We start from the raw sequence: 14,849 nt of genomic DNA, 5'->3' as shown, positions 1-14,849 counted from the left end.
CAAGCCAAGGCAGGTCCTTAGCACATCAAGATGACTTGAATCTGAGCCTGTTGCAATTACCACTTGTGAAATTGAATCTCTTTGCTTAAAAAATAAGTTTAAAAACAGCTTTCATTAACAAAACCATTTTTTCTACAGCATTTCAAGGATGGAGAAAGAGCCTAGACAACAATATTCCGTATTCAAAGCCATGCTTCTTCTAAATATCCACCTGATAGAGAATTCATCATCAAAATCACACTCAAAGCTACTTAGCCATAGAGGGAGAAATTTGGGAAGGCACAGTCTCTAATACAGGACTGTTGCCACTAAGAAAGCACAAGGGAAGAGGTGTGCATGGCAGTGAACCCACATGAGACTTGGCAATAAGTCACCCTGAGGTTTTAAGGCAAATTGATGAAGGTGAGCAATTGTTTCTTTGGAAATGTTCTATGAAGAAACTCTGAAGTTCCTATGAGGCCTCCGTAGTAGGACTTGTGGTCCTGTCTCCGTAGACTGTAAATCTTTGTATCATCTTAATGCTAACTAACATTCAGCTTCCTTCATTTGTTTGCTTGTGGTACTAAACCATGAGTTAGTAACTTAGAGAATGTCTTGTCTATGCTCACTGCACTGCTTACCTGGAATTAAGAACGAAAGTGACCACTGCTATTCATGTAGGCCAAAGCAATTGCGGAAACTGCTTTCATGTTACTTCTTCCTTACTATCCGCAAAATCAGATCCTTTAAAAAAACAGCATTCCACAGCATGCTTTCTGGGCAACTATTATTCTTACATCCTGGGTAACCACCCACACGTGGGGTTGTGTTGAATATGGTTTCTATTGTTACTCTTAGAGAGTCTCAGTTTGTCTTTTACATTGATATATCATAAATATTTTATTCATGTACATCTTCTAGACATGGACATTATGGAAAAACAAGGAAAATACTCAGATTTTACAGGTTAACATTTTGAAGTTTAGGCCATATTTTTTTAACTTAAAAACTATTTGCCTGTGTTTTATTATGGAACTAATTCATTAAGTATTTGGAAGATAAAGAATATAGAGTTAAAAAAACCAAAATGATAATCTTAAGGTTTTTTTTTTTTGATATATGTTCAGTATAATGCTACTTTACTCTGTCAAATCAATCCCGTTTGATTCTTATATCTTGGCATGGTTCAGAATTTGTTGTTACTCCTGCCTGTGTTACTTACTGAATATTTCTTTAGATTTATTCATTAAACATTTTAAAAACAGGGACGACCATGGATTTCTTTAAAGATTAACTTTTAAAGTAATCTGTAAGTATGCCATGTGGTACAAGAAAGACAGTAGCCTACAAAAGTTACACTAGGCACATATTAAATAGTAAAGGGTAATCTCACACAGTATCTGACAGAAAACTTTGGATTCTATTAAAGCAAAATTGCTGAGAAATATCAAAGTAGAAAATAGCTTGTCTCTAATTGACTGGATTCCACATTTTGAAGAAATTAACACAACCAGAATTCAAACTATTCTAATATACAGCAATTTAGCTTTATTAGACTCTAAATAAAAGAATGGGTTTGACATTAAATGATTAAATGTGACTATGCACCACACAGCATATGAATAGACCTTTCTGTTTCACTTTTAAAATCAATTTTGGTATAATTTTGGTTGAAATATTAAATTACTTTCTTTCACCTTCTTAAAGTTTAAATACTAAAAGTAATTTCCTTTTAAAAACTAAGGAGAAAATCTGCTTATAATTCCATCACTCTAAAAAATTAATAGAGGCAGCCAGCAGCAACATCAAGAGTTATTTTGGGAGTTGCTGGAATTATTCTGACCCTGACCAACTATTCAACAGGAAATATTTTTTCTTTCCTGGTACTGAGGTTTTTGCTAGTCTATCGTTCTTCTGGGGAACATTGTCATCCCAAGTGACTGGCTTAGTGGTTCTTTAAGGTGTGTGTGTGTGTGTATGTGTGTGTCTGTGCGTGTGTGTGTTGTATACAAGCTTGAATAAATATAAAATTATATGACTCCTTGAGTTTTTAATCAAATTACCTTATCATTGTTTGCCCCTGTTCCTCCTTCTTCATCTGTTACCCGTCACCCCCGCCCCAGCATTGTAGTAGCCTCTTCCCCATTTTCCTGTTTCCCACTTAATTTCACCTGTAACCTGCTATTTCCCTCTCAAGCCCACCTCCACCCTGCCTTCAGTCTCTTTCCATGTTCCTGGTTTCTGTGGTTATGCCACATTGTATCCCCACATCTGAGAATTTGGTGCTAGAATTCACAGAAGGGAGAGAAGGCATAAAGCATTTGTCTTTATGTCTGGGTTTTCTCACCTAGTATAATCTTTTCTAGGGCAATCAATTTACCTATAAATTATTTCCTTTTTTAACAGCTGAATTGTATTCTGCTGTGTGTCTGTACCACAATTTCCATTCATCTGTTGAAAGACATTTAGATTGATTCCATTTCCTGGGTATGGGGAATAAGGCAGCTATAAGCATTGCTGAGCAAGTGTCTGTAGAATAGGATGTAAAGTCTGAGACTGTGCCAAGGAGTGCTTTGAATGGTTCATATGGTAGATTTACTTTTAGTCTGCTGGGGATTCTCTATACTCATTTCCAGGATGGTTTCACTAATTTGCATTCCTGCCAACCGTGAATAAAAAAAGAGTTCCTCTCTTTCACAATTTTCTAGTATTTGTTATCAGTTGTTTTGTTGATCTTAACCACATTATGACTATAGTGAGATAAAATCTCAAAGTTGCTTTAGTTTGTATTGCCTTCTTTGCTAAAGATGATGAACACGTTTGGGGATACTTCTTAGCCATTTTCATTTGTCCTGTTGTGAAATCTCTCTATAGAGAATCCTTTAAAAAAAAAAATCCCTAACCTGTTTTATTCCCCCCCCCGCTTCTATTAGTTTGTGCCTCCACCTACCCCCCACTCCCACCTCCCCACCCTCAAATTCCCCCTCACTTGGTGTCCAGCCTTCATGGGACCAAGGATCTCCTCTCCCACCTATGCCTGAAATTCTTAGGTAAATGGATGGAACTAGAAAATATCATCCTGAGTGAGGTAACCCAGTCACAAAAGAACACACATGGTATTTACTCACTGATAATCGGATATTAGCCCAGAAGCTTGAAATAGCCAAGATTCAACTCACAGACCACAAGAAGCCCATGAAGAAGGACTACTAAGTGTGAGTGCCTCGGTCCTACTTAGAAGGAGTAACAAAATACTCAAGGGAGCAAATATGGAGACAAAGTGTGGGACAGAAACTGAAGGAGGGGCCATCTAAAAACCATTCTACCTGGGTATCCATCCCATGTGCAGTTGCCAAAGGTAGACGCTGATGTGAATGTCAGGAAGTGCATGCTGACAGGAGCCTGATATAACTGTGTCCTTAGAGGTCTTCCAGAGTCTAACATATTCAGAAGCGGCTGCTCACAGCTAACCATTGATCTGATCAAGGGGTTTCCAATGGAGGAGTGAGAGAGAAGACTGAAGGAGCTGAAAGGGTTTGTGGCCTCATGAGGAGAGCAACAATACCAACCAACCAGAGCTCCCTAGGATCTAAACCATCAGCCTGGGAGCACATAGGGAGGAACCCATGATTCCACCTAACCCATTTTAAATGGGGTCATTTGTTTCCTTGACCCTTTATCACCCTTGGTTACCCCTCAGGCTGATGGTGGGCTCCTGTAACTAAAGATGCCTCCCACTCCTACTTAGCTGGATCTGACCTGATTGCCTCCTTCCTGATGTAGTTTCCATAGTTTCAACTATACAAGCTGCCACGAGAGGGAAGCAAAAGTCCTATCCTGTTGTCACACTGATGACCCCTGTAGTAATGCATCCATAAAGATGCAGTAAGTGATGCTTTCATGGTTGTGCCAACCAACAGCTGTCTGATTGGACTTCAAACCCACTCAACAGAAGGGAAAACATGCCTGGTACTGAAGAACTAGACAGCTTCCCAGGCTTAGAGAGGCCATGAGCATTAGAAATTCTTCTACTGTCACCTTGCTTGTTCCAACCTAATTTCCTACTAGATTCTAAATCTTATTCCCTACTGAAGCCTCTCTTTACAAAAAAAAAAAAAAAAAAAAAAAATGAGACTAACACAGAAAACCACAACTGCACACAATTCAGAGGTCAACAGATGGTGAGGAGTGCAGGCCTGTAGATAATATCTGTATCACAACCTCTGAATGTGTGGCTCAGGGAACATCACAGAAAAGTAGACAGAAAAGTTTGTAAGAGCCACAACACCAAGAACGCTGTGGTAAAACGATTTCTCCAAGGAATACCTGAATAAACAAAGCCAGAACAATGGCAATCAATGTGCATGTTAACTTGGAAGAGAGAAATTTCATAGGGTCCTAGAAGAAGAGTTAGCCTCTCCCAGGAATGGAACCCCTCCCCTTATTGAATGTTCAATGCAGATTGGTTTGTCCTGAAAACTATAAACACAAACAACAGAATGAACTCAGAAGGTCATACTTACACATTTGTGCTTACACATATATGTATGCATGTATGTATGTATGTATTATGTATGCATGTAACAAGAACTATCAAAGAAAAAGAAGCTATCAACTTGAAAGTAGGGGATAAGAAAAGCTGTTAGGACAGTGGATATGGATCTGGAGTGAAGAAACAGAGGAGAAATTCTTCCAATTTTATTTGAATTAAAAATATATTTTAAAAATAATAACAATAAATAATTAGATAAGAACATAAATTTACAACAATGGTAAGCTACTTAGAAGTGTAGAAAGTAAAAAGCCTTGCATGTTAATCCTAAAAACCAACATCATAAGCAAGGATACATAAAGTGAGCAAAACATGAGAGAAAATGTATACTCAATTACATGTCTTTAAAATTTCACTAATTCATCAATCCTAAAAATCTCATGATTTTCAAGTGTTCATCAATCTTTTATTTCATGTTCATTTTATCTTTGACATTATAACATGATTACATTTCTCCCTTCTCCTTCCTTCCTTCAAAGCCTCCCATATACTCCTCTCTGGATTTTTTCACATTCACGGCCTCTTCTTCATTGTTACTGGATGAATGTGTATATATGCATAGAAAGATAGATAGATGGATAGATAGATAGATACATAGATAGATACATAGATAGATACATAGATAGATAGATAGATAGATAGATAGATAGATAGATAGATAAAGATAGATAGATAGATAGATGATAGAGAGATAGATAAAGATATATTACTAAATATAACCTACTCGGTATGTATAAAGTTACTTGTAGGTATGTTTTTAGGGCTGATCATTTGGCACTGGACAACCAATTAGTTCCTGCTTCCAGCTTTCATCAGTTACCTGTAGTAGTAGCTCATACTATTTTATGCAGTGCTCCCCAGGTTCTTCATGTATTTCATTTTCCCCATTAGATGGTCTTCCTATTTTGTCGACACTTTCCTCATGACCTTCCACATACACACCATGTCACACATCTGCCAACTTCCCCTTATGAGTGGCACACCTCCACTTAAATCTTCACCAAACTCTTAAACTGTCTACAGCTCCATCATGCTTCCCTCAGCTGTACAGCCTCCAGAGTACCCCATCCATCCCACTATTAGCGATATTTTATACTCTCTCTTCATCTATTAACTTGTGCTTGTTTATCTTCAGATAACAACTCAGAATGTCTCTTTGTTAAGGAGTCTTGCAAAATTGTCTATTGGTAAGTCACACTATATAATAGGCTATCTCATTAAGGTGTAGCTGTCCTTCCCTGTAGTCACCCTTGCACATTTGTCATGATTCGTGTGGCTTTTTAATTAGTCTACATGAGTAAAAGTTTTTATAGTATCAAGAACCTGAATACATTTTTCTTTCCTCTTCTTTTTTCTTTTCTTCTTTTTAAACAAACCAAGACTTAGTTGAATGCCAGGAAGTAGAGGGAAAGTAGGAAAAATTTCTCTTTAGAATACTAGATTACTCCATAATTAATAAAAGATGATTAGTTTAAAACAAAATATACTTGAGAAAGGCATTGGTTTAGCTTTTTCTTTTTCGATTTTCTCTTCTTATAAGCGGTGATGTCTTAGAACTGCAACCCTGGATCTGTCTATCACCCTCTTTCAGTCTCCTTCCTTTTTCCTTTTCTCCCTCTTGTCTCTTTTCTCATTTTACTCAAGAAGGAAGCTAACTTACCATGTATCTTGGCTGTAGTTCCTTCCAAAAATGAAGTCGGAACTAAGAAGCAATGTCTTGACAGTAGCTGTTCAGTGAGTGAACCACCACGCAAAAGAATAAAAAAAAAAAAAAAAAAAAAAAAAAAAAAAAAAAGACAATGAAATGTCTGGAGTTCCATCACAACTAGGAAGAATGGAAGCTCCACCCTCCTCTACCCCCAGGTTGTTTCAGATAGCTCCTTCTCTAAGGAGCTATTCACCTCATTGAACTGCCAAGCTACTTTATTACTTCAGTGCTTTCCTTGGTTTTGTTAGTTCTTCAGCATTTCAGAGTACTTAGACCTGAGTTTGAGATGGTAGATAAGTCACATGGCAGAAAAAAAATATATTCAACACAAATTTGAGGTGGAAAAGACTAAGGTCAATGTTTGCCTGACATGTCATAGCCAGAGCCAGAGTGAAATGAGAAGGATGTGAATCAGGGCTCAATAAGCCTTTCATAGGCCTTTTGGGAAGTAAAGCATTCTTCAATCTGTGAATGAGTCTGAAACAATGAATGATCCTGTGATGCTCTAAGACAATGTGCCATGTTCATCCAAGTACAAAGACTCTCCTACTCTATTTTGTGTCACTGAATCAAAGGCAGGAAAGTCCTTGAGTTAGTTTGCTTCTATTGCTATGATGAAATGCCATGTCCAAAAGGAACTTGTGGAGGAAAGGGTTTGCTTTGCTTCCATGTCCTAATCACAGTCCTGAAAAGAAGTTAAGGGAAGAGCTCAAAAGAGAATTATTAACTGAAGCAGAGGCCATAGAAGAATATACCTTCCTGGCTTGCTGCTCCTGGTTTGCTCAGTTAGATTTCTTATATACCCCAAGAACATCTGTCTAGAGACCCACAATGGTCTTTGCCCTTCTACATCAATTACCAATAAAGAAAATACCCCCATGGTTGCCAATCTGATGAGAGCATTTTCTCAATTGAGGTTTTTCTTCAAAGAGAACTCTAGCTTGTGTCAAACTGACAAAACACTAACCAGAATAAGAATCTGTTTCATGTATTTTTTCAATTGATTATATTTCCCATGCATTGCCAATGGTTTCCAATGGTATGTGGAATTTATAGTTGCATAAACAAGCATAATATTGGGACTGGAGACATGGCTTAGTGGTTAAAAGCACTGAGTGCTCTTCCAGAGAACCTAGGTTTAGTTCTCAACACCCACAGAGCAGCTTACAACTGCCTATAATTTCAGTTCCAGAGGATATGTCACCCTCACAAAGACATACATGCAGGAAAAAACACCTGCATAAAACATAAAATAAAACATAGAATCATTAATAAATATATAAACTAAAACAAGCAAATATATATCATTCACATTGAATACCATTCAATGTCTAACAGATTTAACATAACATAAACCAACCTATAAAATTATTGATAATTCATCTTATGTGTGTCTAAATTTATACTATAGGTATGATCTGAACTGTTTATAAGTTTATGACTTGACCTCAAAATCTATTCAGTTTCATGCACATACAAGTAAGTCAATATATTACTAGTTTTCACAAGCTTCAACATAGATATGAGCAGATATCAATCTACATCAGTTGCTTTTCTACATAAGAAAGGGCAGAGTCCAGATTTCTATGTTTTTCCTTCCATATATGTGGCATTTATTTCTAAGTTTGACAAATTCATCACCACCTACTTGTGTTTTGAAAGGGGCCCTGTTTTAGCATACATATTTGGGAAGGAGTGTTATATCATTCCTAAGAGAAAAATCATCAAGATATTAAATTTACTGCTTTTTTTAATTATTAATTTTCACAGAGTCTAAGATCAACCTCAGAAAAGGTGATGAACAGCTTCTATATCTAATGACATACAATACCAATGTCTAATAGAAGCTAATTTGTTTTATAGCCCATTTAAAAACTTAAATGGATTTAAGTCTTGTAGGCTGAAGTTAGTAACTCTAATTTTATAAGGTAATGAGCTTGAATCTTTAATATCTGTGTTCATAATCAGTAATAAATAAATAATCTGATTCAATTGGCAGAAAAACCCAGTGTGTTTAAAAATGCCACCAAAGCCACTAGATAAGCCTGACATTAAGAACAAAACCTTGACTTAAATGAAGTATGTATTCATTGTTAAGCTTCCATACCTGAGATACCTTGCAAAGGTAACAAGTTTACTTTTGCTTACAATTTTTGAAGTAAGGTTTCAGTTCCTGATAGGTTGAGCTCTGGAGCCTGGGCTGAGGAAGCTCATCAGAAGGCTGTATGTAGTAGAGAAAAACCACACTCCTACTGCTCAGATTTCAAAAGGATGTAACAGGTAGACACTGTGACATAATCCCTTTCCATGGGACATTGCCAAGAACCCGAACTCCTAGCATTATGGCCTAGCTGAAAAAGTTCCACAGCTTTTCAGTAACACCAAGCTGGAGACCAAGACAATGTGGGCCTTTGGGAAAATACCCAAAGCCTAGGTCCTAGAGCATTTGGGAAAGTTCAAAAATAGAGTTTCCTTACAAGGTATCACATGTACAGTGTATCAATGAGGCAAGATGCTTTTTTAAGTTGCTTCTCCCAGAAGAAGAATGAGGGCAGAAGATTACTCTTATGAGATAAATAATCTTGCACATATTTTTTATAGTCTCTGGGGAATAATGTAACACATTTGAGATATGAGGAACGAGAATTCTCTCAGAGAAACAAGTTATAGAAAACCCAACTGACACATGTCTATCTTGCTTAGAGTTTCCACTGCTATAACAAAACACTATGAACAAAGGCAACCTGGAAGGGAAGGACCTATTTCAGCTTACAAATCCATGTCACATTGGGCAGTCAGAACAGGAACTCAAGTCAGGGACCTGGAGGCAGGAACTGAAGCAGAAGCCACAACAGAGTGCTACTTACTGGCTTTCCTTTAGTAGCTTGCTTTAAATGTGTGATTGAAATCTACAAATATAATAGAGCATCCATAGACAATCTGCATAGTCCCGTGGATATATGTAGAAGGTGACTGGTAAGATGAACAAAAGGTCAGAAGAAATATTAAAGTAGTTGGAAAGAAAATGAAGACTATAAAATAGTAAAACAAGCATAGGAAGCATGCTGGGTGTGATGAATCAATCTATTACACTTTAACTGAAAAAGGAGACAATAGTAGAGCTGTCTGTGAAGAAATAATAGTCAAGAATTCAATGAGTCTCTCTTGATATGTGTGAAGAAGTGAATTAACATGTATAAGAAGCTCTAAATTCAAGGAGAATAGGTACAAAGAAAACTATATCTGGAAATATCACACTAACACTGAAGAAATCAGATACAAAGACATATCACTTTCAAAGGAACAATAAGACTTGATAGGTTTGCAAAAAGACTTTAAAAATAAGTTAGTTTGTTGAAAAAAAATCTCACTGAACAAAATTGTGCCCATCTTAAATATTCTTTAGAATTACATCTATATAAAAATATTGTGAGAATGTGAGAAAATGCTACTCATCTAATCTGAATAAAAGGGTGTTAATTTGAAAGGTAATAGTTTGACAGAATTATAATAAAGAAAAAGGTTAAAATACACCACTGATTTAAAATACCAATTGATTAAAACAGATATAAAACAGTAAATTCGCATTTATAAAGTTATTTCTTTAACTGAAATGAATTAGAAATTTAAAAGGTACAGGGTTAATTGTATTTACTTGTCAGATTGCTCTTCTCATGATCACTGCCATACATGAGGGCTGTCCTCCCCCCAGTGATAAAGACAAAGCAGAAATGATCATATGCATTTAGTGTTAGAAGAAACAGATTCACAGAAGAGAGTTAGCCTTGAGGCAATGATAAGGTCAAAACTACAATGTTTATTTCCTGTTGAGTTTATCATTTGGACACAATAAAGTAGCTGGTTAATTAGTAATGTTTAGAAGCACATTAATATAAAAATGTGTTTAAAACTAAATCATTATGAATATATACTAAATCATTAATGGTCACTTCTAAAAAAAATGATTCAAAATATCTATGATGGCTACTTTTGATTGTCAACTAAACACAAGCCATTGGGTATTCCTATTAGAGACCTTTCTGATCAGATTACCTGAAGTCTAAAAACCTACCCTAAATGTAGATAGTATCATCTTGTGGCAGTCTAGATAAAAGGACATAGAAGAAGGAGAAAGAATCTTGCTATTATCCTGTTTGCTGTCATTCTTGCTATCCAGTTCATTTATCCTGTATCTATTGCATTCTTGAACTGATATGAGAACCAACTTCTTCTTCATTCCAATGAAGATTGAAGACCAGCAGCATTCCTGATATTCTACCAGCTTTCAGTCCCAAAGTGAACCACTGACTCAGCCAGCAACATGGACTGAACAAGTTCTAGTTTTTGGCACCTCCAAGAGTCAGTCATTATTGGACTACCCAGACCATACCAGGCAAATCAATCAAATAAATCTCTTTAAAGATGAATACATTCTACCAGTTCTGTTGCTTTAGAGAATCCTGACTAATATGGTATCTTTAATTCTAAGTGTAAAAACTGCAATAAAATTTTCTTTATTCTTTTATTGAAGTAGTTACTTCGGCTAGCAAGATGACTAAGTGGGTAAAGGCACTTACTGCCAAGCCTGACAGTCTGAGTTCTATCCTCAAGACCCATATGGTAAAAGTAGTAAGTCAACCCCTGTAATTTATCCTCTCATGTCCACACTCAAACTGTGATATATGCATACACACACACACACACACACACACACACACACACACACAATTAAAAATAAAAATATACTTGTCAACATCTTAAATAACCCAGTAACTCCTGACTTTTGGTCTCATTTTATAATTGCAGAAGAAACCAAGGTGTATCAACTTTTCAACTGTATCAATATCCATATTGCCAATATCCATATCAAACAACTCCCACAACAAGAGTAATATTTGTGATCCATAAGCATCCTTCAGCAGAAAAACCAAAAGATGTCTTCATGTAAAGGGCAGAAAATAACCTTCTCATTGGGTTCAAAATATGACATCGCATGAAGGAAAGTGAAGGAAATTTCAAATCACAGAGATGCTAAAGGATCTGTTAAATCAACCAACTAGAAAAATGAAATCAAGGGCCCATTAACTAATATGTACTTCATGCTATATAGCACCTCTTCTTGGAAACTTTCCAGTATTCTGACATAGTATTTGTGATAAGGAGAGAAGATCCACCTTGAACACAGGTAGTACCATCCCATTAGGAAAAGTGGATAGGCATCAGCATTGCTGTTTCCCCACTTTCTGTCAGCTTGAGGAGCCAGTCACATACATACTGCCCAGCTGTGAGTCACTGGACCACCATGCCTCCTCCACCAGGATGGACTGTACTCCTCCCAACTGTGAGCCAGTATGAACCTCTACTCACTTAACTCCCTGTTTGATCAAAGAGAAGAGTAACTCACAATACTCTTCCTCATGCTGACAGTGTCATGTCCACACATCACTAGAGACTGCTCTTGGCAGCATGCTATGGCTTTGGCTAACTGCTTACTCTTATTTTTCCAGTGTAGAGATCTTGTATAGTGAAACAACTAACGTATTTGAGACATATGTTAAAGAAGGCTGGGGAAATAATCTGTACTTCAGGAATACCATTTTATCCTCTTGGTTTTTTAAAAAACTAATATTGTACATCCTATCGAACATGTCATATTCATCTATGGGACACTTGTCTTTTGTGAAGACTTTCCTTACATGTTACACAGACACTCATAGTAAAATGTAGAAACACTTTTAGCTTCAGAGTTAGCAGTAAAACATTTTTAATTAAATTACTTTAGATGTGAAATACAGTTTTAACTTTATATCTTTGCTAACTTAGAAATGGATAAATATCATTTTTAAAGACAATATCCTTTATGTGAAATGAACCAAGTGTCGCAAAATGTTCTGCTTATCATTGCTGGCTGGTCTGTTCAGAATTGTGGTGCATACATGTATGCATATATGTGTTTGTGTATGTGTGTGCGTGTGCACATGCACACTTTAGGTCTATCTATTTCCTTAAAGATAATCCATTATCATACTATCAGGGAGAAACCATCAACATGAGCAACAGGTATCCAGAAATTTATCATGGAATTGAGTATGCTGTACAACAGAGACACACACACACAAAAAAAAAAAAAGTTGGAAAGAAAACCTCTGGAGGAACAGAGCCTTTGTGACAAGAAGTTAAGACACAAATAACGCAATGAACATTCTTTTTGTTTTGTTTTGTTTTGTTTTGTTTTGTTTTGTTTTTTTTAATCACTGAAAAAAATGTTATGCCAATCTCAGCAGTCCTGGGTAAAGGCAAGCTCTCTGGTCAGATTATCTGTCTCTGCACACAGATTCACTTAATCAAACACTTTGTGTACTTCTCAGAAGACATGATCATGTCAAACCCCGAATGAGCCTCCCCCCATCACAATAATGTGCTGTGATAGCCGTCCTAGTTCTGTGACGCCTATTTAGAAATATGAGTCCTAGTAGCTCAGATCTTCCTTCACTCCCAGTGCATTCTTTATCCCAATCATTTTCTATCATCTTTGCCTTGGATGGAACAGAAGGGAAAAATCATAGAGTAAGAAAATATGTTTTGATTCTCTGTCTTATAAGCTCTTAATTAAGACTAGCTATCTTTAAAGAATACATAATAATCTAAAGGAAAACATTAAGCCTTTACAGACAAAATAAAATAATATTTGAATTATAACTGGTATTACCTTATTCTTGTATTCTGTCATTATTTTAGGGACACTCACACCACAATTGTATACCTAGGATCTTCTTAATGATCAATGATTTTTCTACTAATCCAAGAATATGAATTAGCTATTGAGGTTTATTTAATCTGTCCGGTAACAGAGCTTTGAAACTCATTCTTTTGTAAGTGAACCCAAAGTATCAAGATTTTATTGGTTTCCATATTTATCACAAGGTGGTTGGTGGGGGGCTGACAGAAACACACTTGTTCCTACGAATATCACCATTTCCTTGAGATATAAAAATTGGACTCTTCCCAAACAGCAGGAATTCATAGATAACGCATGTGTCCCCTAGGCAAGAAGCTAGCAAGCTTAGGTATTAGTATGTTGACGCACCGGGTGCTACTCTCAACTAAGGCACTTGAGCAGTTTCTGAATTGCTTCAAGTCCACAAGCTGTACCACAGTAAAGATAGTGATGTTTAGCCTATTTATCCAGCAAATCTTTTTCATAGTAACAAAAGAAATTGCCACAAAAACCCGGAGCTCTTTAAATTCACACCGGACATAGCTCGGTTTCCATTCACTCTCCACAAACAATACCCCAAAGAAGCGCATCAGAAAGGACAAAAAGATCCAGAGCCATTCTCTGTTAAGTTTGCTGTTTCCCTTTGCACCACTTGGTATAAAACTTGGACATCCCTCTGTCTTCACCATCTACTTCACTTCCTTGTGCGCCAAAAGCCAGCTCCACACCTGGATAACTGTGACACTCACCCAGTGAGCGCAGGACCCTTCCCGTGTCCAAACTCCCAGCTTTCCACTTCTCCTTCAGCAGGAACACAGTGACATCTCTCATCCGGCCCTGCTGGGCTCGAGAACTAGTACTAAACCCAACAGTTGCTGAGAGTCTGATTCAGGTTTGAGCGCATCCGCGTTAAACCCAAGACAAAGGCTGCACTCAGTCTTTCGTGGTGCGCGCCCTTCCCTTGGTAACCGGTACTCTCTTTCTCTCTCAAGCCCACCCTAAAGGAAGTCACTGACAGGAATTGCTTTCAGAGGGGTGCGGCTGCGGGTGTAAACAGTGCTTACTTGTAATCCACCAAAGGTCTATGAGAAGAGCTACCAGGGCAGCACCCCGCTGGGGAAGCCTAGCAGAGGATCCTGCCTCTAGAGGCTTGGGTACCCATCTGAGAAGGGGAACAGGACCTCCCGTGCTGAACCCACCTGGGCAAAGTCACCTGCTGCCTGCGCTCCAAGCTACTGTTGTGCCCGGTCTTGTGTTCAGGAGCACGGACAAGCCTCCCAGGACCGCAAACCAAAGACTGTGGACTCTGCCGGAGGCTGATCAAAAGGTCTTTGCAGTCACTCACCGGGTAGGGTGAAGTAGCTCAGGCAGCCGGCAGGCTGCGCGCAGCAGGCATCCCAGGGCAGTGGCATCCTCCCATCCTTTGTCAGTGGCTGGCAGGGTGCACTCCTCAGCTCACAAACGTGCAGCCGGGTGGCAGGCAGCCCGGCTCTGGCTCCGCTCCCCAGCCCTCTTTCCTGCTCTGAGCCTCCTCCCCTTCTCTGTCCCCCTCCACCAGCGGCACTCACTGGGCTCCCATGATGTCATCCAGTGGAAATCTGCCATGCTCAAAAACTGGAATAATCCAGCGCTCACATGGGGAAAAACAGAACAGGCAGAAGACACAGCGGAGACTTTAGTTGTTCCTAGAACCTAAAGTGGACCCCTTTAGCTGGAGTCAAGGACAGGACAGAGTAGGGACTTCAGAAAAGGGCAGGGTGGACCGCACATGGTAGAGACAGCCTAGAGAAAACCGAGTATTTTCTGTTCTGGTGTCTTTTAAATCAATATCTTAATTAGTAGCAAAAAATACGGGTAAGGAGAAAGTTTTCTTGTTTTTGTTGCGGATGTCT

The 14,849-nt window shown here is 38.0% G+C and overlaps 1 protein-coding gene across 13 annotated transcripts in view; it reads right to left on the bottom strand.

The window, feature by feature from the left end:
- The window catches only part of Marchf1 (membrane associated ring-CH-type finger 1), a 737,296-nt gene extending 722,791 nt beyond the window's left edge, over window positions 1-14,505 (bottom strand). For 3 of the 13 annotated variants that reach the window (XM_076914201.1, XM_076914202.1, XM_076914206.1), the window contains exon 1: window positions 14,303-14,483. The gene's annotated coding sequence lies outside the window, so the exon portion shown is untranslated. Of the gene's footprint in view, window positions 1-14,156 lie in introns of all 13 variants that reach the window. The other 10 variants (XM_076914204.1, XM_076914205.1, XM_076914207.1 and 7 more) reach the window with 7 other exon arrangements.
- Between the last annotated feature and the right edge of the window lie 344 nt (window positions 14,506-14,849).

The sequence above is a fragment of the Arvicanthis niloticus genome, chromosome 16 (genome assembly GCF_011762505.2).
Source record: "Arvicanthis niloticus isolate mArvNil1 chromosome 16, mArvNil1.pat.X, whole genome shotgun sequence".
NCBI classification, from domain to species: domain Eukaryota; kingdom Metazoa; phylum Chordata; class Mammalia; order Rodentia; family Muridae; genus Arvicanthis; species Arvicanthis niloticus.
The sequence above is the reverse complement of the archived record's forward strand: the minus strand, read 5'-3'. Positions and strand labels throughout refer to the sequence as shown.